The sequence below is a fragment of the Sinohyriopsis cumingii genome, chromosome 9 (assembly GCF_028554795.1).
Source record: "Sinohyriopsis cumingii isolate HCF-2022 chromosome 9, ASM2855479v2, whole genome shotgun sequence".
Taxonomy (NCBI): domain Eukaryota; kingdom Metazoa; phylum Mollusca; class Bivalvia; order Unionida; family Unionidae; genus Sinohyriopsis; species Sinohyriopsis cumingii.
Window position 1 is genome coordinate 46,079,637 of NC_142969.1, and position 17,918 is coordinate 46,097,554.

The 17,918-nt window shown below is 40.1% G+C and overlaps 1 protein-coding gene across 4 annotated transcripts in view; it reads right to left on the reverse strand.

The window, feature by feature from the left end:
• The window catches only part of LOC149791736 (uncharacterized), a 60,187-nt gene extending 42,971 nt beyond the window's left edge, over nt 1-17,216 (reverse strand). For 3 of the 4 annotated variants that reach the window (XM_089969250.1, XM_089969252.1, XM_089969249.1), the window contains exons 1-3: nt 17,012-17,216; nt 12,662-12,778; nt 9,618-9,741 (exon numbers count right to left, since the gene is read on the reverse strand). The gene's annotated coding sequence lies outside the window, so the exon portion shown is untranslated. The remainder of the gene's footprint in view (nt 1-9,617; nt 9,742-12,661; nt 12,779-17,011) is intronic. The other variant, XM_089969251.1, reaches the window with a different exon arrangement.
• Nucleotides 17,217-17,918: the final 702 nt, after the last annotated feature.

Here is a 17,918-nt window from a genome sequence, read left to right on the forward strand (position 1 = left end):
TCAGCCAAGGTGTTCCTAACTGTTTGGCTAAGACTTGCACTTGCGATTTATCTCGAGGGCTTTTAAACAAGACCACGTAATGTGCATTGAGACTGATGGTGCGATGGGCTTTACTTTGTTGAAACAAATTTTGGGTGATGTAAACGACACTGGCATTACGGTGATGCCCTTTGCGCGTGAACCACAATTTAATTTCTTCTTCGTCTTCTCCTAACATGTCGTCGAAAATGACCAAATGGGTTTGACGGGAGTCAGAGACGATGCCGTCGTCTTCTTTAGGAATGCCTTCCACAAACACGATGGAATCGCCTTGACTTTCTCGCAAGAGGTTGTACGCCGATTGCCACTCTTTGTAACACCACACGATCCGTTGAGGGGGCCGATCGATCAAATGATGTTTATGTTCGATCAAACGTTTGACGAATTCGGTTTTGCCTGAACCGCTAGGTCCAGCAATGAGCATGTTAAAGGGATGGCGAAGATACAAAGCCTCCCAACTGGCACGATCTAAGTGTTCGTCGATGACTTTGACAGTAGAGGAAGAGGGAGCAGAGACAGCAGAGGTAGCCATGGTGTGAGAAATGTCACTTGTGACACGAAAAACAAACAAGACAAGAGTTAATATACTTTTTCAGAACACGTTTATTGAATTTTTTTTTCAAACATGAATACGAAAGACAAAAATACATAAAAGCCAAAGGCTTAAGTACAAGAATAAAAGGCACATGATAACTATGAACGTGGAATAAACACAAGTGTCTGTACAACATGTTTTGGGTAATGTTCTAACCAGTTCTATAGTAGGGGGTAAGGTCACACAAGTGTCCTCCCGAAAAGGTCTTTCAGGTCTGTCCACGACAGTCCCGTCCTGGGTGACGGGTTCTTCTGGCACCGTCACTAACACGGGTTGAAAAGTAACTTTTTTCCTTGAACAACTCTCGTGCATACTGGGCCACTTCTTGGGTCCAAGCCTCAAAACCCCATTCTTTCCAGGCACGGACATCTGTTCAATGGGGATGTAAGTCACAAGCTACACACACATCGTCATACACGTCTTGCGTAGCTAAAAGTTGACGAATCTTTTTTTCCTGTTGAGGTCGAGAAGTATCCAGATGAGAACGCAAGGCTTTGAGCAAAAGGAGTTTTTCGTGACCATTTAAGGCCATTGAGGTGATAAGTACTGATCGTAAAGAGTCCATAAAGAATCGGCTGGTAAACGAAATCCCAGAAAACAAGTCATTAAGACACACACCACTTGTCGTCCCAAATTGAATGGATAAAATTCTTGTAATAATTGATGGTAATGATCCACGGTTTGAATATGGTCATTGAGTACCTTCCACGGAATCTGTTGAATGATATGTGACATAATCCGTGGCATGGCGACTTGATTTTATAGTGTCTTTGTTTCGGAAGCAATAAAGGTAATTTCTAACCAAACATGTTCGTTCTCCAGTAGGGAATTTAAATGTTACATACTGTAACTGAAACGTCAGAGTTTGTCTAGATGTTTCGTCTTTTTCTAAGCAGATTCCATGTAACAAATGTTGGTAATCCTTTAACTCGTCTTCCTCAATACGTTGCAGTAAGTGAATCTCGAAGTAACCAAAATTACGAACGTCTGGTCCATCCTCATTCATAAACTGAAAGTGTTCAACAAGGTCTGACCACTGAAAAAATTTCTGACGAATCAGTCCTCTTATACCATTTAGGTACCAGTGGTTAAAGATCTGGTGACGTAACGGATGCAATTGTTCTTTACGTTTGACTTGTATTTTCACCAGCTCTCGGTAAATCCTTTCTCGCAACTCCTCAGGCAAGCCCAAAATGTTCTCTTGTAAAGTATCCATAAGTATATACACTGTTTTTGGAATCGTTGGGTGGTGGCCAATAGCCTCGTTTACCTTTGTGCCTAATGTAATATCCACTCATAATCAGTCTTCTTGTACTTTGGAACATAGCATAATTTAAAAACGGACGAATCACTTTGAGTTTGCGTTTCACTTGTATTTTGATCAGCTCTCGGTAAATGCGTTCTCTCAACTCCACAGGCAAAGCACGAATGTTCTCTAGCAAAGTATCCATGAATAGGTCATACTAAATCCTCTTTGGTCTGACACAAGAAATGTACTCTTTGCACAAACATGGTTTTACTTCAGTGTCGAATTTAAATCGTTGAGTCACTAATCTACACATTACAATTCGTTCAGAAGTTTCCTCTTTCACTAAGTTGACATTGTGTTCAAGATGTTGGTAATTCGTTAACTCTTCCTCTGGAATTCGATGCAGTACGTTTACAATGATGTAGATAGAATCGTCCATACCAAACCAATCCTTTTTAAAACTAGAGGATCGTTGATCAATGTCTGTCCGATGGAACACTTTCAATTGAATCAATCCTTGTATAGCCTTCAGGTACCAGTGGTTCAAACACCGGTGACGTAACGGATGCAATTGTTCTTTACGTTTCACTTGTATTTTAACCAGTTCTCGATAAATGCGTTCTCTCAACTCCACAGGCAAAGCACGAATGTTCTCTTGTAAAGTATCCATGAACAGATTATTATGGTAAGAAGTTACTTCAATGTCTCGGTCCCACTAAGGGTAAGTAATGACAATTCGGTGACCATCGAGCATGTTCTACGTAGGCTGAATCTTGCGGTTCCCAGTGGTGAAGTGACACACCGCAACTGAAGCACTTGACTTTATCTCCTTCGCCCAAATAGAAAAATCCGGCTCTGGCTAATTCTTCGGGGGTCGGTCCTCCCAGATACTTAGGCCATTTTCCTTTGAACGATTGAAGACGATTTTCAAAGTCGCAGTATTCCGACAAACGCACAGGAAACGAATATTCGTCTTTCACAGGTTCGTTTCGATGAGGGTTGAGTGACATGGGTAGGAGTTTGCTCAGGGCTGGATGACATCTGTAGGGGGGTAGACGTGAAGGTGAACATTCCCCTTTAAAACGAAACCCAGTAAAATGTTCAAGAGGACGAGCAGCATCGCTTTCGCATCCCTCAGGTTTGACACGCACAGCATCACTTTCCATGATAGGGGTAGGGACACTAAAGTTCCCATGATGCTTTACGCCATCGCTCAGGTCACAACGTACAGCATCGTATCCATCGCAAGGCTCACAATCGCATTCCACTTCCGAAGCCCCACACTTGAATTGTGCCTTTCTAAACAACTTGTTTTGTGTTTCTCTGAAAGTATTCATCTTGTTCGCTCGGTCTTGGTAGTCACAATGAACTATCGATCTTGCCTAGGGTTCCTTTTTTATATACAGACCAATACCGACGTGACCGTACGGCAACGTAAAGTGATTGGGAAGTCTCACTCGCTTCCGGTACACGATTTGATAGACTTTTTCCAAGGGTCGACTGACGATGTGGTGAGTGGGTAAACGTACAATCTTGTTGGGTTGGTAAGTGGTCACTTTAAAGTTTCCATCCTCTCCCGATTGCAAGGCTTCTTTCAATACCCCAAAGTTGACCACTCGACTGGTACGATGATTCAGAGTCAGTCCTTTCACTTTGCACGTCGTGTGCACTTCTCCTTGTTTGTCACGGTATTCGTAGCCGTAATTTTTGGGACCGCCACTGACGAAACTTAGAATCTTGTCGTCGGGATGCTCGTCTGTCTAGGCTCCTAAACGGTCTCCTTCGATGTCAGGGTGATGTTGAATCGGGTGATGGATGTAAATGCAACTGTCCGTGTCAAAGTACAGGACGCGTTCTCCTAACAGTTCTAAAGCTTCGTACAATTTTAAGCGAGCATGGACTGTCACGTAAGCCGCAACGATGACATTTCCAAAAGGGTCGTCTTGTACAAAGTCCAGATCTTCTTCGTAATTGACCAAGATCAAATCCTCTCGAACGACGTCCACGTGTTTCATGTATTTGGTTTTGTCGTGAATCATCTGGAAAATAGCGGGAAGGTTCTGTCAAATATTCCGTCTTGGGTAAACACGGTCGTTGTGCCATTTTACCCCACAAGCAATTTAACATCACTTTGGCAAATGATCGCCTGCCTTCGTTTTTCTCGATGTGGTCTAAAGTGATGCCTTCTTGTTCGTAGTATTTCTCTTTGAATTGTATTTGGTCTTCGGGAGTGTGACACCAGGAAGGATAGCTTCTTGCTTCAGTTTCAAAAAGGCATCCACGTAGTCGGCGAAAATGCCTTTCTGAGTAGGGTCACCCTTGTGGTATTGTTGTGTCCTGGGAAAGTGGCAAATTTCGTACACTTCTAACAGTTGGTATCCCATGTCCAGAGCTTTGAACAATTCTACGCTGACCCAGGTTCCCGTCAAGGCACGTTCTTCCTGGCTGTGCTGACAAGGTTGGTCTTGGTTGCACGTTTCGGCACAAGTACGGCACAAGGGAAACATCAGTTTGCCTTGACAATGGTGAGGTAAGACGGGATGGTATAGGTTCGTGGGAGGCAAAACTTTACACTTGATCAAGCCTTCGTATTGTCGAATGTTTTTCAGGTCGATGTGTTCCGTTAACAATTGCGGGTGTCCTACAGGAAAGCGACAATATTTGCACACGTAGGGATACAGCGAACACACGTCCAAGTATTTGATTTCTTCTCCTTTCTCTTCGTCGGCTTGGTACAGCAAACAGGTGGCATTGGTCCTTCCTCCGTACAAACTATCCCTCGGGTTCAGCGGGTCCATGAACTGGTAACTTTCCACGAGGCGTTTAAACTCGGGATCGGTTTTCATACTCGTGTTCCCACATTTCCACCACTTGGTATCCTTCCTGTTCCAACTTTAGGCGCCGCTGACAAGTGGCCTGGTACAGGTCTTCCATGGTCCGTTGTAAAAACTGATTTTTAGTGTCACGGTCAGGGTAACAGACGGGACATCCGTGAAATAAGCAACCGTTAAACTCGTACACGATCTTGGGGTTTTCTAAGTCCCAGCCATCGACCGAATACGTTCCGATGGTCTTTTCGCCTCCTCCGTTGCGGGCATGCTGAATCCATTTGTCTTCCTTGTCGCACAAGTAATGTAACCAACGTAGGGCTTTGACCGAGTATTGACGTTTGACATAGTGGGTCGTTTGAGGGCTGATGACAGCCACGGTGTTTTCAGGCATGAATCGTTGTCGATACACTAAGGAACACGCTTTGGCAATGGTGCAAGCTTCTTTCAAAGGATCGACCCCTCCGTGTTCCATGAACAGTTCTCGAAATTTTCCACAGCAACGTCGTAAAATGTCCACGTGGGAACGACAATACTTTAGCATTTCTTCCTGAAAGTCGAAAGGGTCCGAGGCGTGAGCCTGGTATCAAGCGTGGAAAGCTTCTCGTTGTTCGGTACGCATGTTGTCGGGGTCGTAATAGTGAGCCTCAGGTAAATGGGGTAGAACGGCGTGTTGATTGGCTTCCGTATTGAAAAAGTGTGGAAAGTACTCTTTAGCCATTTCTGTCATTCCAAACGTTTTAGGCATTCGACTCAAAGGCATGGCCAAATAACTCATCGAATCTTTAAACTGTACTTGTCCCACTTGCATGAAAATGATTTTGGCTCCGTTCAAAGTCACTTTAGGACGCTCGGTGCCTTGTTCCGTATAGTATCTCAAAAGAAACTGTCCATCGTATCCGGAAAAATTGTGAGCCATCACCGTGGCATGACGATGATAACGTTCGATGTCCTCTTGGCTCCACGTCTTGTCAATGGGGTCTAAGACCCATTGGGCAAAATCGGCTAACGTGTTCGGTCCCCGAAATATTTTTTCACGCCCTCCGGGAATCTTGCTGCAGTGAGGGCAATGACTGAAAATAGGTTCTTGAATTCACTTCTCGCACGCTCGATGAGCCACGCAGAAATTAGGAATGTGAATGCCGATCTCTTGCATGCATTCGAAATCGAAAAAGATGAAATTGCCTTTCTTCTTGTGACCGTCCTCTTTCTCTGGTGGGGGTTGGTATTTTTGCACGTAGCGTTGGTGTTCCAAGTCGACGATGTGGTGACAAATGTGACATTTTTTCTTTCCTCGACATACGTGTGCCTTGGCACTATTGGTACGTATGCCTTGTCCACACGTAGGGCACCATCTCAGGAGTTGACAAGCACATTTCTTCTGTGAACCTTGTGTTTTCAAATGTTGTTGGTAACAGGTAGGGCTGACAAACGTGCGCAGACAAGTTGAACAAGGCACTGGTTCTTCGCTCAGACAGGGTGGAGAGGCCAAACATCCTGAGCATTTCCATCCACAATGTTTGTGTTGCTCTCGATTATTATAACCATAGTCACATTTCTCACAATAATAAACATATCCCAGGAATCCGGTGATACTGGTAATGGTATCGAAATGTTCATCGTGATGATAAAGGTGAATGTATTTTCCGTCCTTAAAATGTTGACCTCGAAACAACAGAGGCCCGCGCATTTCTTGAGGGTGCACTTTCAAGGTGTAGCGTGGAGCTAGGGCATCTTGCAATTTTTGCATCTCAGGAATGCCACAGGGTGCATCTTTGGACAGGCCAGCTTGTTGCAACAGGAGTTCTGCTTCGTTTCGTTGTTTGGTTCGGTTCGATTTTCGAATGTTCTCCCAGGTTCTTTTCCATTCTACCGTGTCGTTCTTGTTGGCATAGGTTCGTCCCACCACGATGGCACGGGCTAAGCACATCTGGTCTTGAGGGTTGTTAATTCGGACGAGACTCTTTTTGGTGTTGCGAAGGTCGTCCACCAGTAGGACCTTTTTGCGTCCTGTCCCTTGAGGAAGAGAGACGTGAGCCATTTTCAGTGTGGCTTTACCATCGGTGATGTCAAACTGATCATTAGATTGTTGTACGTGTTGAATCTTGTCCATGACTTTGGAAGGAGTTAGTTCTGCGGGTCTGCTAAACTCGATCCAAACAGGGGATTTCAAACCGTCGTGATCTATGGATAGTGTCAAGCGATCGTCTTCTTTGGGCTGACATTGTCGCTTGAGTGCAGTGAGCAGAGAATCCCACACCCCAGTGATAAACCCTTCTGCTTTCTCCAAGGGTACGTCGGCCTTGAAATCTTTAAACTTCACCGTGTAGGTGTAAGCCGTGGTTCTAAATTTTCTAGAGGAGCGCTTTTCCGTCTCTCGAATGGAATAGTATTTTTCAGGGTTGACTAAGGGTGACGAACTTGGTTTAGAGGTTTCAAATTCTGGTTCACTCATGTCCTCTTCAAAATCACTGGCATGAATTTGTGCCAAGATTTCAGCTCTGGTACGAGGCGATAGATCACGTTTCTGCCTCTTACTTTCTTCTTCTTCTTCTTTCTTCTCGAATGAATGGGATCGTTTCATCTTGAGTGCAAAACGTCAAATGACTCAAGTGTAAACACCATAAACTAATTTATAGTCATGGCAGACCAGCGTATATAAAAGGGTGCGTGTCTTGTCCTTTCACTATTCATTTCACTCTCAAGCCAAGCACAACGATGGAAGAGACTAACCAAATCGAACGTTTCGTCAGAGCTTTGCGAGGGGTCATTAGAAAATTCTCTTCAGACCAGCCGACGGACTACTCTCCTTCCTTTCGAGATAAAAGTCAAGATACTTGCTATATCTGTCAGAAGAAAGGGCATTGGTCTTCAGAATGTCCAGACCGTCAAAAAAGAACAAAAACAGGGGCTAAAAAAGACAAAAGTCAAGATACCTGTTATTATTGTAAAGAAAAAGGACATTGGTCTCCAGATTGCCCAAAAAAGAAACAAGAGGAATCAGAAGAAAAGAGGAATTCTTCAGAAGAAGAGAGGGATTCTTCGGAAGAAGAGAGGGATTCTTCAGAGGAAGAAAGAAGACAATTCTATTTAAAAGAGGCAAAGAAACAGGAGAAGAAAAGAAGAAGGGAAGAAAATGAGGAGAAAGAAGAGGAAAAGACGGTAAAGAAATTTAAAAAACAGAGAGACTAAACAAGGAGAAAGAAGAAGTCAATGAACTTTTTATTAAAGTGTAGTGTTGTGAATTGTGAATTGGATTGTAAAAAATAGAGAAAAGAATAAATGAATGATACAAGGTAAGTGTCTTTGAGTTATGATTTTAAAATAAGAAGCTACACTCACGCACTCATACACAGACACGTACTATAAGGGTAAAATGGGTGGGTTTTTTTTTTTTTTTTTGGAGTTATTGGCAAATTGAAATTGTATTTCTTTTCGAGAAATGTGGGTGGCCCTGAAAAGGGCCTTTTTTCTTCATGGTGTAGGGGTGAGTTTAAGCAATCAACTTTAACTGTCTTGAGCCTTTGCCACGGCCAAGGCCTACTTCTGGACTACGTAATGTTGATGATGATGATTGGGTTGAAATCACTAAGGGTGGTACGGTAGGCTTAGTCACAGGGTTGACGTGTTTAGCTTGGGAAGGTCGTATTCTCTTCGGTCGTGATAAAGAAGTCTGATACATTTGTTTCAGACTTCTTAACTCCGCTAAAATGTCTAACAGTACCGTGACCGTTTGATTTTCACCCTCTTGTTTCTTTGCTGCTACTTCTTCTTGCTGTTGTTGCTGTTGTTTTTTTCTTACCTCTTCTTCTTGCTGCTGTTGCTGTAGGAGAAAAGCTTGTTCCGCTTCCTTTTGTCGTTGCATAAATTTCTCCAATTCTTCTTTCTGTCTCTGTCTAAAATTCTCCACTTGCGGTAATGAAGAAGGTAACGAAGGTTCCGGAACAAATTCTTGCGAGGAGAGAAAATCCACAAAATCCCAATTCACCTCTTCTGAAAGTAAGTCCGGGTTCCCTTGGGCAGTCTCCCCTGTTGGTGCACCCCAATGGATCGTTTTCTGAATTTCCGTCATGTTGAATCACTGTCACATAGATTGACTGCTGCACACAAGCGCTAACGAATCTATATAGACCAACTGACGTCACAGACTGCTCTCTTCGGATTGGATGCGGGCTAACTGAATTTTGTAACGCGTGTTTGGATTGGTGAATGAACTCAATCCGTTTCAATCCTTCCTGTACCTATAAATAAGCGCAGTTCAGTGCATTGATTCACCTGTTCTCGTCGCTTCAAGATGTGGACCGATGTGCAATCTTCTACGCTTGTGTCTTCCATGATGTTCCGGACGGCCATACTCATGTATGTCCGATCCAAGTGGACCGTTGTCCACAGGACAAACACCAGTTTGTGGATACGTAGGATCTACGTTGAAAGACAAGGATGCCTGAAAAGAGTGCTGATTTACGGACCAACAGTGAGACGTAGCCTAAGGACAAGAAGAAGACCAATGCGGTGCCATTTATGTTAATGAATACATTAACATAAACCCAAAGGCCCTTTTCAGGGCCAGCCATATTTCTCGAAAAGAGATAGCCTTTCAATTGCCTACCCCTTTTTTTTATTTATTTTAAAAAAAAAAAAAAAATCCCATATTCAATTCCCCTTTTCCCTAGACAAGCCCAAACTCTATTCCCATGTTAATTTCCCTTGTCCCTAGACAGACCCAAACTCTATGTTAAATTCCCATTGTCCCTAAAGTGACCCACGATTTTTCTCCATGTTAAATTTCCATTGTCCCTAAAGTGACCCAGGGGTGTTTTTAATGCTAAGTCCCATTGTCCCTAAAATGACCCCATTTACTACTTATAATACAAGTAATTATAGAAAGATACTACTCATGGTATACCCCAAGGAATAAAAACGGCACTCCTTTGTTGAAAGGTGAACAATCAGGATTTCCAGTAAGCGAATTTGTGGCTGTTATGTTCAAAGATGTATTCGCTTAAGACTTATAAATCGGAAGAGCAAGTCTGTCGAAGAATAAACAAGAATAAATACATTTGTAATAAAATCTTAACATTAAGATGTGTATGAAGTGTTTGTTATGTTAAAGACTGTATTATTGTAACATGTATATTATCATTAGCATGAATACAGCAATATCCTGGTATTATGAGGATAAGCGATATCTCGCTGATTGTATCAGTACTTTATCCTTTATGTATTTATAGACTGAAACAATAATAAATATGCACATATACGTAATTATTTACCAAAGATACTAACAAAGTCTCTCAAAGACAATTCGTAAATTTATAACATGTGACTATTTAAAGTGACCGCTCCGGTTGCCTTGTGCTTAGAACATCCGTTTCGGATACGGGAGGTCGCGGGTTGGAACCCCGATCGAGTCATACCGAAGACTTATAAATATGGTACTAGCAGCTCCATCGCTTGGCGCTCAGCATTAAGAGGTTAGCGTTAGGACCGGATGGCCTGGTGTCAGGGTAATGTAAACGGGTGGAACATCATGTTACATGTGTGCGGCATGATGCATATGTGCTAGACATCACTATAAACTGCCACACTGCAGACATCGTAGCGATATGACCGAAAAATTGTTAACGTTGCGTTAAAAAATCCAAATCACACACATTATTAATGCCAGTAGTCTACGATTCATTGGACATATCAGTTAGCAATGGATACGGGAAAGTAGGTACCTGTGATCCAGTTTTGGTTCATCATAAGATGCATCCCACATAATAAGTTTAACGCCAGCACGTGGAACAGTATAGAGGTTCTAACCAGGAGGAAGATGACGGGTGGATTGACAAAGTGAATCCAGCATAAACATTGTGTGCAGCATGTGCAACTACCAAAAAATTATATTTCTCTTCTTTAAATAACATAATGGTAGATCAAGTGACCAAAGGAGAATGTCCATGCTAGTTATTTTGTGGGTTTTGTTATTCCACGCGGATTTACAAGTCGCCAAACAAAGGATTTGATCTGGAAACAGTATGTACATATAACATAAAGAACCCTTCAGCGACCGTAGCTCAATAGCCGCGAGAAATACCGGTAAGTGTATAAAATATACACAGATATGTGCAGGTTTTATTGCATTGGCGATAACTGCCCTTAAGACCCAGTCAATATCATTACATCTACGGGGCTGATTTTTGAGCCTACTCACCTCAATGGATTTAAGATCTGAGTTAAAGTTCTTATTTATATATTATTAACATATGTGCTAGCGAAATTGCAAAAGCACAGACGGAAACACATAGACAACTTAGTAGCCCATCGTTTTTTATGAAACAAAGTAGATAAAACACCCTTTGCAATAAAATATAATGATCTATCACAGGATTGATAATGTCGATTAGCTGTATTTTTTACTTTAATATGCTAACAGTTTAAATATCTTCTGTTCATATACACATGTCGATTATCTCTATATCACACGATAGGCCATATTAATCAATATGACGCTCTAGAATAAACATCATGTATATATGTATGTATGTATGTATGCGTGTATGTATGCGTGTATGTATGTGCATATGTATGTATGCGTGTATGTATGTATGTATGTATGTATGTATGTATGTATGTATGTATGCGTGTATGTATGTGCATATGTATGTATGCGTGTATGTATGTGTGCATGTATGTATGTATGTATGTATGCATGTATGCACGATAAGTGTCAATAGTACACTGTTCTAGAAAAATCTTAGTAGTAATTTTAGAAAGTTTTAAAATCAATAAAATATAAGACAATCATCATGTAGTCTAGCTATAAAAATGTCTTTTAACTCAGCTTAAGATAATAATCCTCACTCTGAGAGAAAGAAAAAAAAGTTGCTGACCAAAACTGTCACTGATTTTGGATAGGGTCAGCCACTAGATACACTGTGTCATTAACCACAGCATATAATAATAATAATAATGAAACTAATTAATATATGCAAACTAAATATACATAACACTATATTCTTCTCCTTGTACCGTTCGTATGCTATAATGTTAAATTATTCCAGTTTTTGATACACACCAGTAGCATTATAAAGGATAATATTAATGTACAGAGTTTTACTTTTGAAAATCTAGAGGTCTGAAACTTAACCAGTTCCATGTTATCTCAGGGTAAATGAGCTGAATCGAGTCCCTATATCTGTATTGGAATGGTGGTGGTGGTGGTGGTGGTGTGGGGTTTAACGCCATTTTTCAGCACACGATAGGCTATGTATGGCGGCCAGTATTAATGGTGGAGGAAGAACCCGGGAAAACCCTGGGAAGAACCACCGACCCACGAGAAGCTACTGGCAAGCTTTCTCACATACCCACATTGGTCGAATCCGAGACTCGAACCCATGTAGACAGAGGTGAGATGGCAGTGATCCGTAACGGAGAGCGCTTTAGACCACTCGGCCACTCGGGGCCCCTGTATTGGAATAGTCTGACCTCTAATGTTGTAATACTTTACCTAAGTCATCACCGACTATTAACTTATGTTTTGTATATTTCAATATCATTTATTTCCATAAATGTTATTTCACCGCAATTTAGGCTATTTTTTTAAAAAATAAATACGACTGTCTACATAATAACATGACTGACGATAATCTCAAGTTAGACGCTTGCAAAAAGCAATTAGGGGAAATCATACAAATCATAGGAAAGATGTAACCATTTTGCATTTCATAAAATTAAATGTTCCATTAATATGACAATCTTTTGACACGGCCTGGAGTCAGGATAATGTGACTGGGTGGGGCATCATGCTACATGTCTGCGGCATGATGCCCCACTATCAAATGCCACATTTGCCGACTTCGTAGCGATATGAATGAAAAATTGATAAAGCTGTGTTAAAAATCCAAATCACACACACACACACACACACACACACAAAAGTAAAAGTTACGAAATATATGTTACTTGTAATCTACCGCCTTCTACCGGTATCATCTGAGATTCGTTGAATATCGTCACTGCTTCCGGGTCAGTAACCAGCTAAGTAGTTCATATCTATGTTTCGTTTGGCTTTGCCGTTCACTGTAAAATAATTGCGAGAGGGACTGATTTTCACTATGGAATGATTTTAAAGGAGTCATTCGTTATTTTGAGACTGTAATGCGGATGTGAAAGCAGTGTAGCAGAAGTACAAGTCAAGTAAAGGTGAAATATAGTCACAAACACTGTTGCCATTAACCCGGAAATAGCGAAAATGACAGGAGTATGGTTTGATCAGCTGTTATTCGTAATTGTGTTGGGCATCAATTGACAAGTTTTTGTGTGTGTGTTGGACTATAATGGCAATGCAACCCTTAGAAATCCTAGTATGACTTGAATGTTGATCTGAGTTTATAATAAATATTTAATATTGTTATACATTTTGTATTTGAGTGCACCTCGAATAATAATAATAATAATACAAAGTATAACCACCGTCGAGTAGCCAAGCTGGTACTTCTCCTTCGCAGTCAGACACACGTGACAATAGCAATAAAACTGATTAGTAGGTGGTCTCCCTTTGAATCAAAGGCTATGAGAGGTTCAAGTACTTTACCAAATGAGGAGAATTAAAACAAGGCACTATTGCTATGTATATTTACTTTATATTGTGTACGTGACTTTTATCATTATCGTTATTGAGGGTTGTGAAGGAGTTATTGGAATAGTCTGACCTCTAATGTAATACTTTACCTAAGTCATCACCGACTATTAACTTATGTTTTGTACATTTTAATATCATCTATTTCCATACATGTTATTTCACCGCAATTAAGGCTATTTTTTATGAATACGACATTCTACATAATAACATGACTGACGATAATCTTAAGTTAGACGCTTGCAATAAGGTATTAGGTGAAATCAAACAAATCATAGGAAAGGTGTAATCGTTTTGCGTTTCATAAAATGAAATTTTCCAGTAATATGACAATCGTTTGTCTTGGGCTGGTGTCAGGATAATGTGACTGGGTGGGACGTCATGCTATATGTCTGCGATATGATTCCACAGTGCTTGACATCACTATTAACTACCACAGTTGCCGACATCGTAGCGATATGACTGAAAAATGGTTAAAGTTACGTTAAAAATGTAAATCATTACTCATATAAGTAACGGTGTGGCAGAGCGATCTATTACTCTTATCAGCCTGGTTATTATATCATTCGCAGCCTACCACGAAATTACATATTAAGGCAGGGGTGACGGTGGGGAAAGTAGGGCGGGCAAATGGATTTATGGGATATTATAGCATGAGGAACACGAGAAGGTGTGAAGAGGAATATATGAGTGAATAATACTGAGATATAGGGGTAGATTCGACACAAACTTGTTTGACCATCTTGAGTTTGATAGCGCTATCTAGTATAATCACAGAGTAATAGCGCAGTGTACATGAATCATCTATCACTACTAAGTTGGAGACAGTGATTCGACATCTTGATTCGGCTTAATTACTTTACTTACTGTAACGAATGAATGAGATGCTCAACTCGAAACCCAAATATTATTCATAAAACCCAATGCTCGTCATTATCATACCTTGCTCCGTCCGCATTTCGAGTCACAGCTAAATACGAAGAGTATTGTCTTGTGGGTTCATGTATTTTAAAATGCACACTTTTCTTCATGAAAGGTGAGCAAAATATAAAACATGGAAAAATTAGAAATTTCAATCGTTTCTGCGCTCTGGGTTACCTTATAATGAAATGTCCAAATAACATACAATAATATATCTTAAATCTAACAAACTGAGTCTAGAGCAATATTTTTTACGTGTAGAATGAATGCCATAGATTTTCAAAGTTAACGGGTAATATTAGACTATATTTTTATCATATGCTTTTTCAAACAGTTCCGTCTAGAATAGTGACAGAATATGATGTTTAATAACATTTTATATATTAAATAAATACAGAAATCGAGACTCTTGAACCAAAAATAAAATGTACAAATGCATCTTTAATAGTGGTATATTAGAAATCTGAAAACGTTCGTTCCTCACCTGTCTTTGAACGTTAGATCTATTCAAGAAAAAAGAATTCTAACGCAGCATAATCTGTAAAATTAGTTCCACCACAGACAGATAAAAGACTATACATTTAGTAATATAGTGGTTTTGGTTGAGATAGTCGCAATGGTGGCTGATTGAAATGTTATTAGTTTGAAAGCCAACAACGCAATACACAGCATGAAAACTACCCAATACATAGCATGGACACTACGCAATATATAGCATGAAAACTATGCAATACATAACATGAAAACTACACAATACATAGCATGGAAACTACACAATATATAGCATGAAAACTATGCAATACATATCATGAAAACTACGCAATACATATCATACAAACTACGCAATACATAGCATGAAAATTACACAACACATATCATGAAAGTTACACAATGCATAACATGAAAACTACACAATACATATCACTGAAGCACGTAATATTATTCAAAGACACTGTTAGCTGTTAGGCCTGTCAGTATTGCCTAGCTCATGATATCTTTAGTCTAGATGTAAGGGTCAAGGGGCCTTGACCGTGCTTATAGGAATATTGCGACTTCATTGTATCAACGATATACATGTATATCAAGTTATGAAAACATGATTAATTGGTGGTCTGTGGATGCACTTCAAATTAGATTAGGCTATGATTCTTAAATATTTTGATGGGAGGAAACGTGAATCTATCCTAAACATATTCAATTCCAAATCAAAACTTTTTCAGTTAATGAATCCTTTAAAAGTTATTCTGCATACAGGGTTAAAGAAGGACGGATAGATAGACATAACCAACATTTTACGTATTCCAGATAATATTACGACAGTGCAAAAGTCAAGAGGACGGAATGCACAAACGTGATACCCATCCTCCCTCACCTTGCAAGCAAACAATTACTAATGAAAGAAAGTGTATGTATCATTTTTGATGATATCATCACACATCTTCAAGCATTTCTTATCTCTGTCTTAATGTGTGTGTGTGTGTGTGTGTGTGTGTGTGTGTGTGTGTGTGTGTTTTCGGGTAAGAGAGAGACTACACTTAAGTCTTTGGGCTCAGATAAAAGCGTGACTACATTTAAGCTCAAATTTGAAAAGGAAGAGATTTCTATGTGATCCATTTTATTTCTGCCTTTGTGCACACACAAGTAGATGGCTACATATCATTGCTGCATGTGAATGTGTAAGCACTTGACCTAATTAAATATCCCAAAACTGTCAAAATCAAAATAAAACCTATGATTAGATTATTCTTCTGATAGAAACTGAGGACGATAATCTGAAGTATGGAGTCATATATAACGCGTATGCCGATAATAATAATAATAATAATAATAATATTATTATTATTGTTATTATTATTATCACATATAACACTATAATTATAACACTACTACTACTGTTACTACTACTACCTATTATTATTATTATTATCAATTTTTCTTTTTTCTTCTTCTGGATATCAGAAGCAAATCAGCACTATACAGATGCCAGTCTCATAAATGTGTAAATGACCCAAATCTGCAGGCTCCGTATCCAGGGAGATGAGCAAATATCAAACTGTTAAACATATTTACAGACCACTTATAGTGATATCCCAATTTTGTAAGACTTTATATAAAGAAATTGTTGAGATAAGGAGTTGCGCCCCACTTCTTGCGCATGCACAGACGTCAGGATGGCCCGGGTAGCATGCACTCAGCTTTTTGTTAGTGAAATGAGGGGATGATACTAATATTATCGATATTAATAATAATTCAAAATACCTTGATAAAAAGCGTTTGGTTTATTCTACGCTTACTTTTCTTCATCCACCTAATCAAAAACATTGTTGCCAATTGTATTTTTTATCACATACCCTAACGTCTTATGATGACTATATTCTACCTGCAAAGCTATCTTAGTGTGCAAATATTTCTTATTCGTATATCCGTCTTAAAAATCTTGCGAATGGTTACCAAATTTAGATATACAAACATGTGTGGGCTTGGATATGTACAATAGTCCCAATTAACCCTTGTACATGAAGAAAAAGATAAAAGGAGATAGGATCAGTCGGGAATCTTAGCTTAACTTTACTTCAGTTATCTCCGTGATCAACCTGTTTGTAATTATGTGCCTTAAAACAATAAACCAATGCAAACCACACGTGCAAAGTTTCTATCAGGTGTCGCATTAGCAGAGATTTCGATGCCATGAACCACACACGCCCCTTCCCCACGGTAATCTGAGTATCAGTTATGTGCGAATCTTTTCTTACCTAAACCGGCGGCCATTCAGGAATATTGTTCTAAGACACGTTCGTGACTATAGCTCCTGTATGTTATCCTCTCAACCAACCTGTTAGGGAAATGTACACGATGACTATTTAGGTTGAATATCAATTGAAATAACTCATTTTCAGGTAATAATATCAGTCACTATCGCAGGTAAACACTACTAGCGTTTGTTAAAGGTAGAATGGTGCTGGAGTGTATATTACTTCCTGAATACAAACCGCGTCACCCAACAAGCCCCAACATTTACATTCCGCGTTAAGTTGGGACACTAGGACGTTATATTGTCAATACATTAAACCCATAACATTATATGACGTATGAAAAGTTAAGTGTGTGTTTGTGTGCGATCTGAATTTTTAACATATCTTTAACAATGTTTCAGTCAAATTGCTACGATGTCTGCAGTGTGACAGTTTATAGTGATGTCTAGCACTGGGCATCATGCCGCAGACATGATGCATGATGTCCCACCCAGTCACATTATCCTGACACCAGGTCGACCAGTCCTAACACTAACCTCTTAATGCTGAGAGTTAAGCGAGGCAGCTGTGAGTAAGACATTTTTGTAAGTCTTTGGTATGAATCGGCCGGGGATCGAACCCACGACCTCCTGCATCCAAGGTGGACTCTCTAACCACTAGGCGACCGGAGCGGTGTGAAAAGTTAAGTTGTTGTTGTTGTTGTAGTTGTGGGGTTTAACGCCATTTTTCAGCACACAATAGGCTTTACGTGGCGGCCAGCAATAATGGTGGATGAAGAACCTGGGAAAACCCGGAAAGAACCATCGACCCACGAGAAGTTACTGGCAAGCTTTCTCACAAACCCATATCTCTTACCCACGCAGACGGAGGTGAGATGGCAGTGATCTGTAACGGTGAGCGCTTTAGA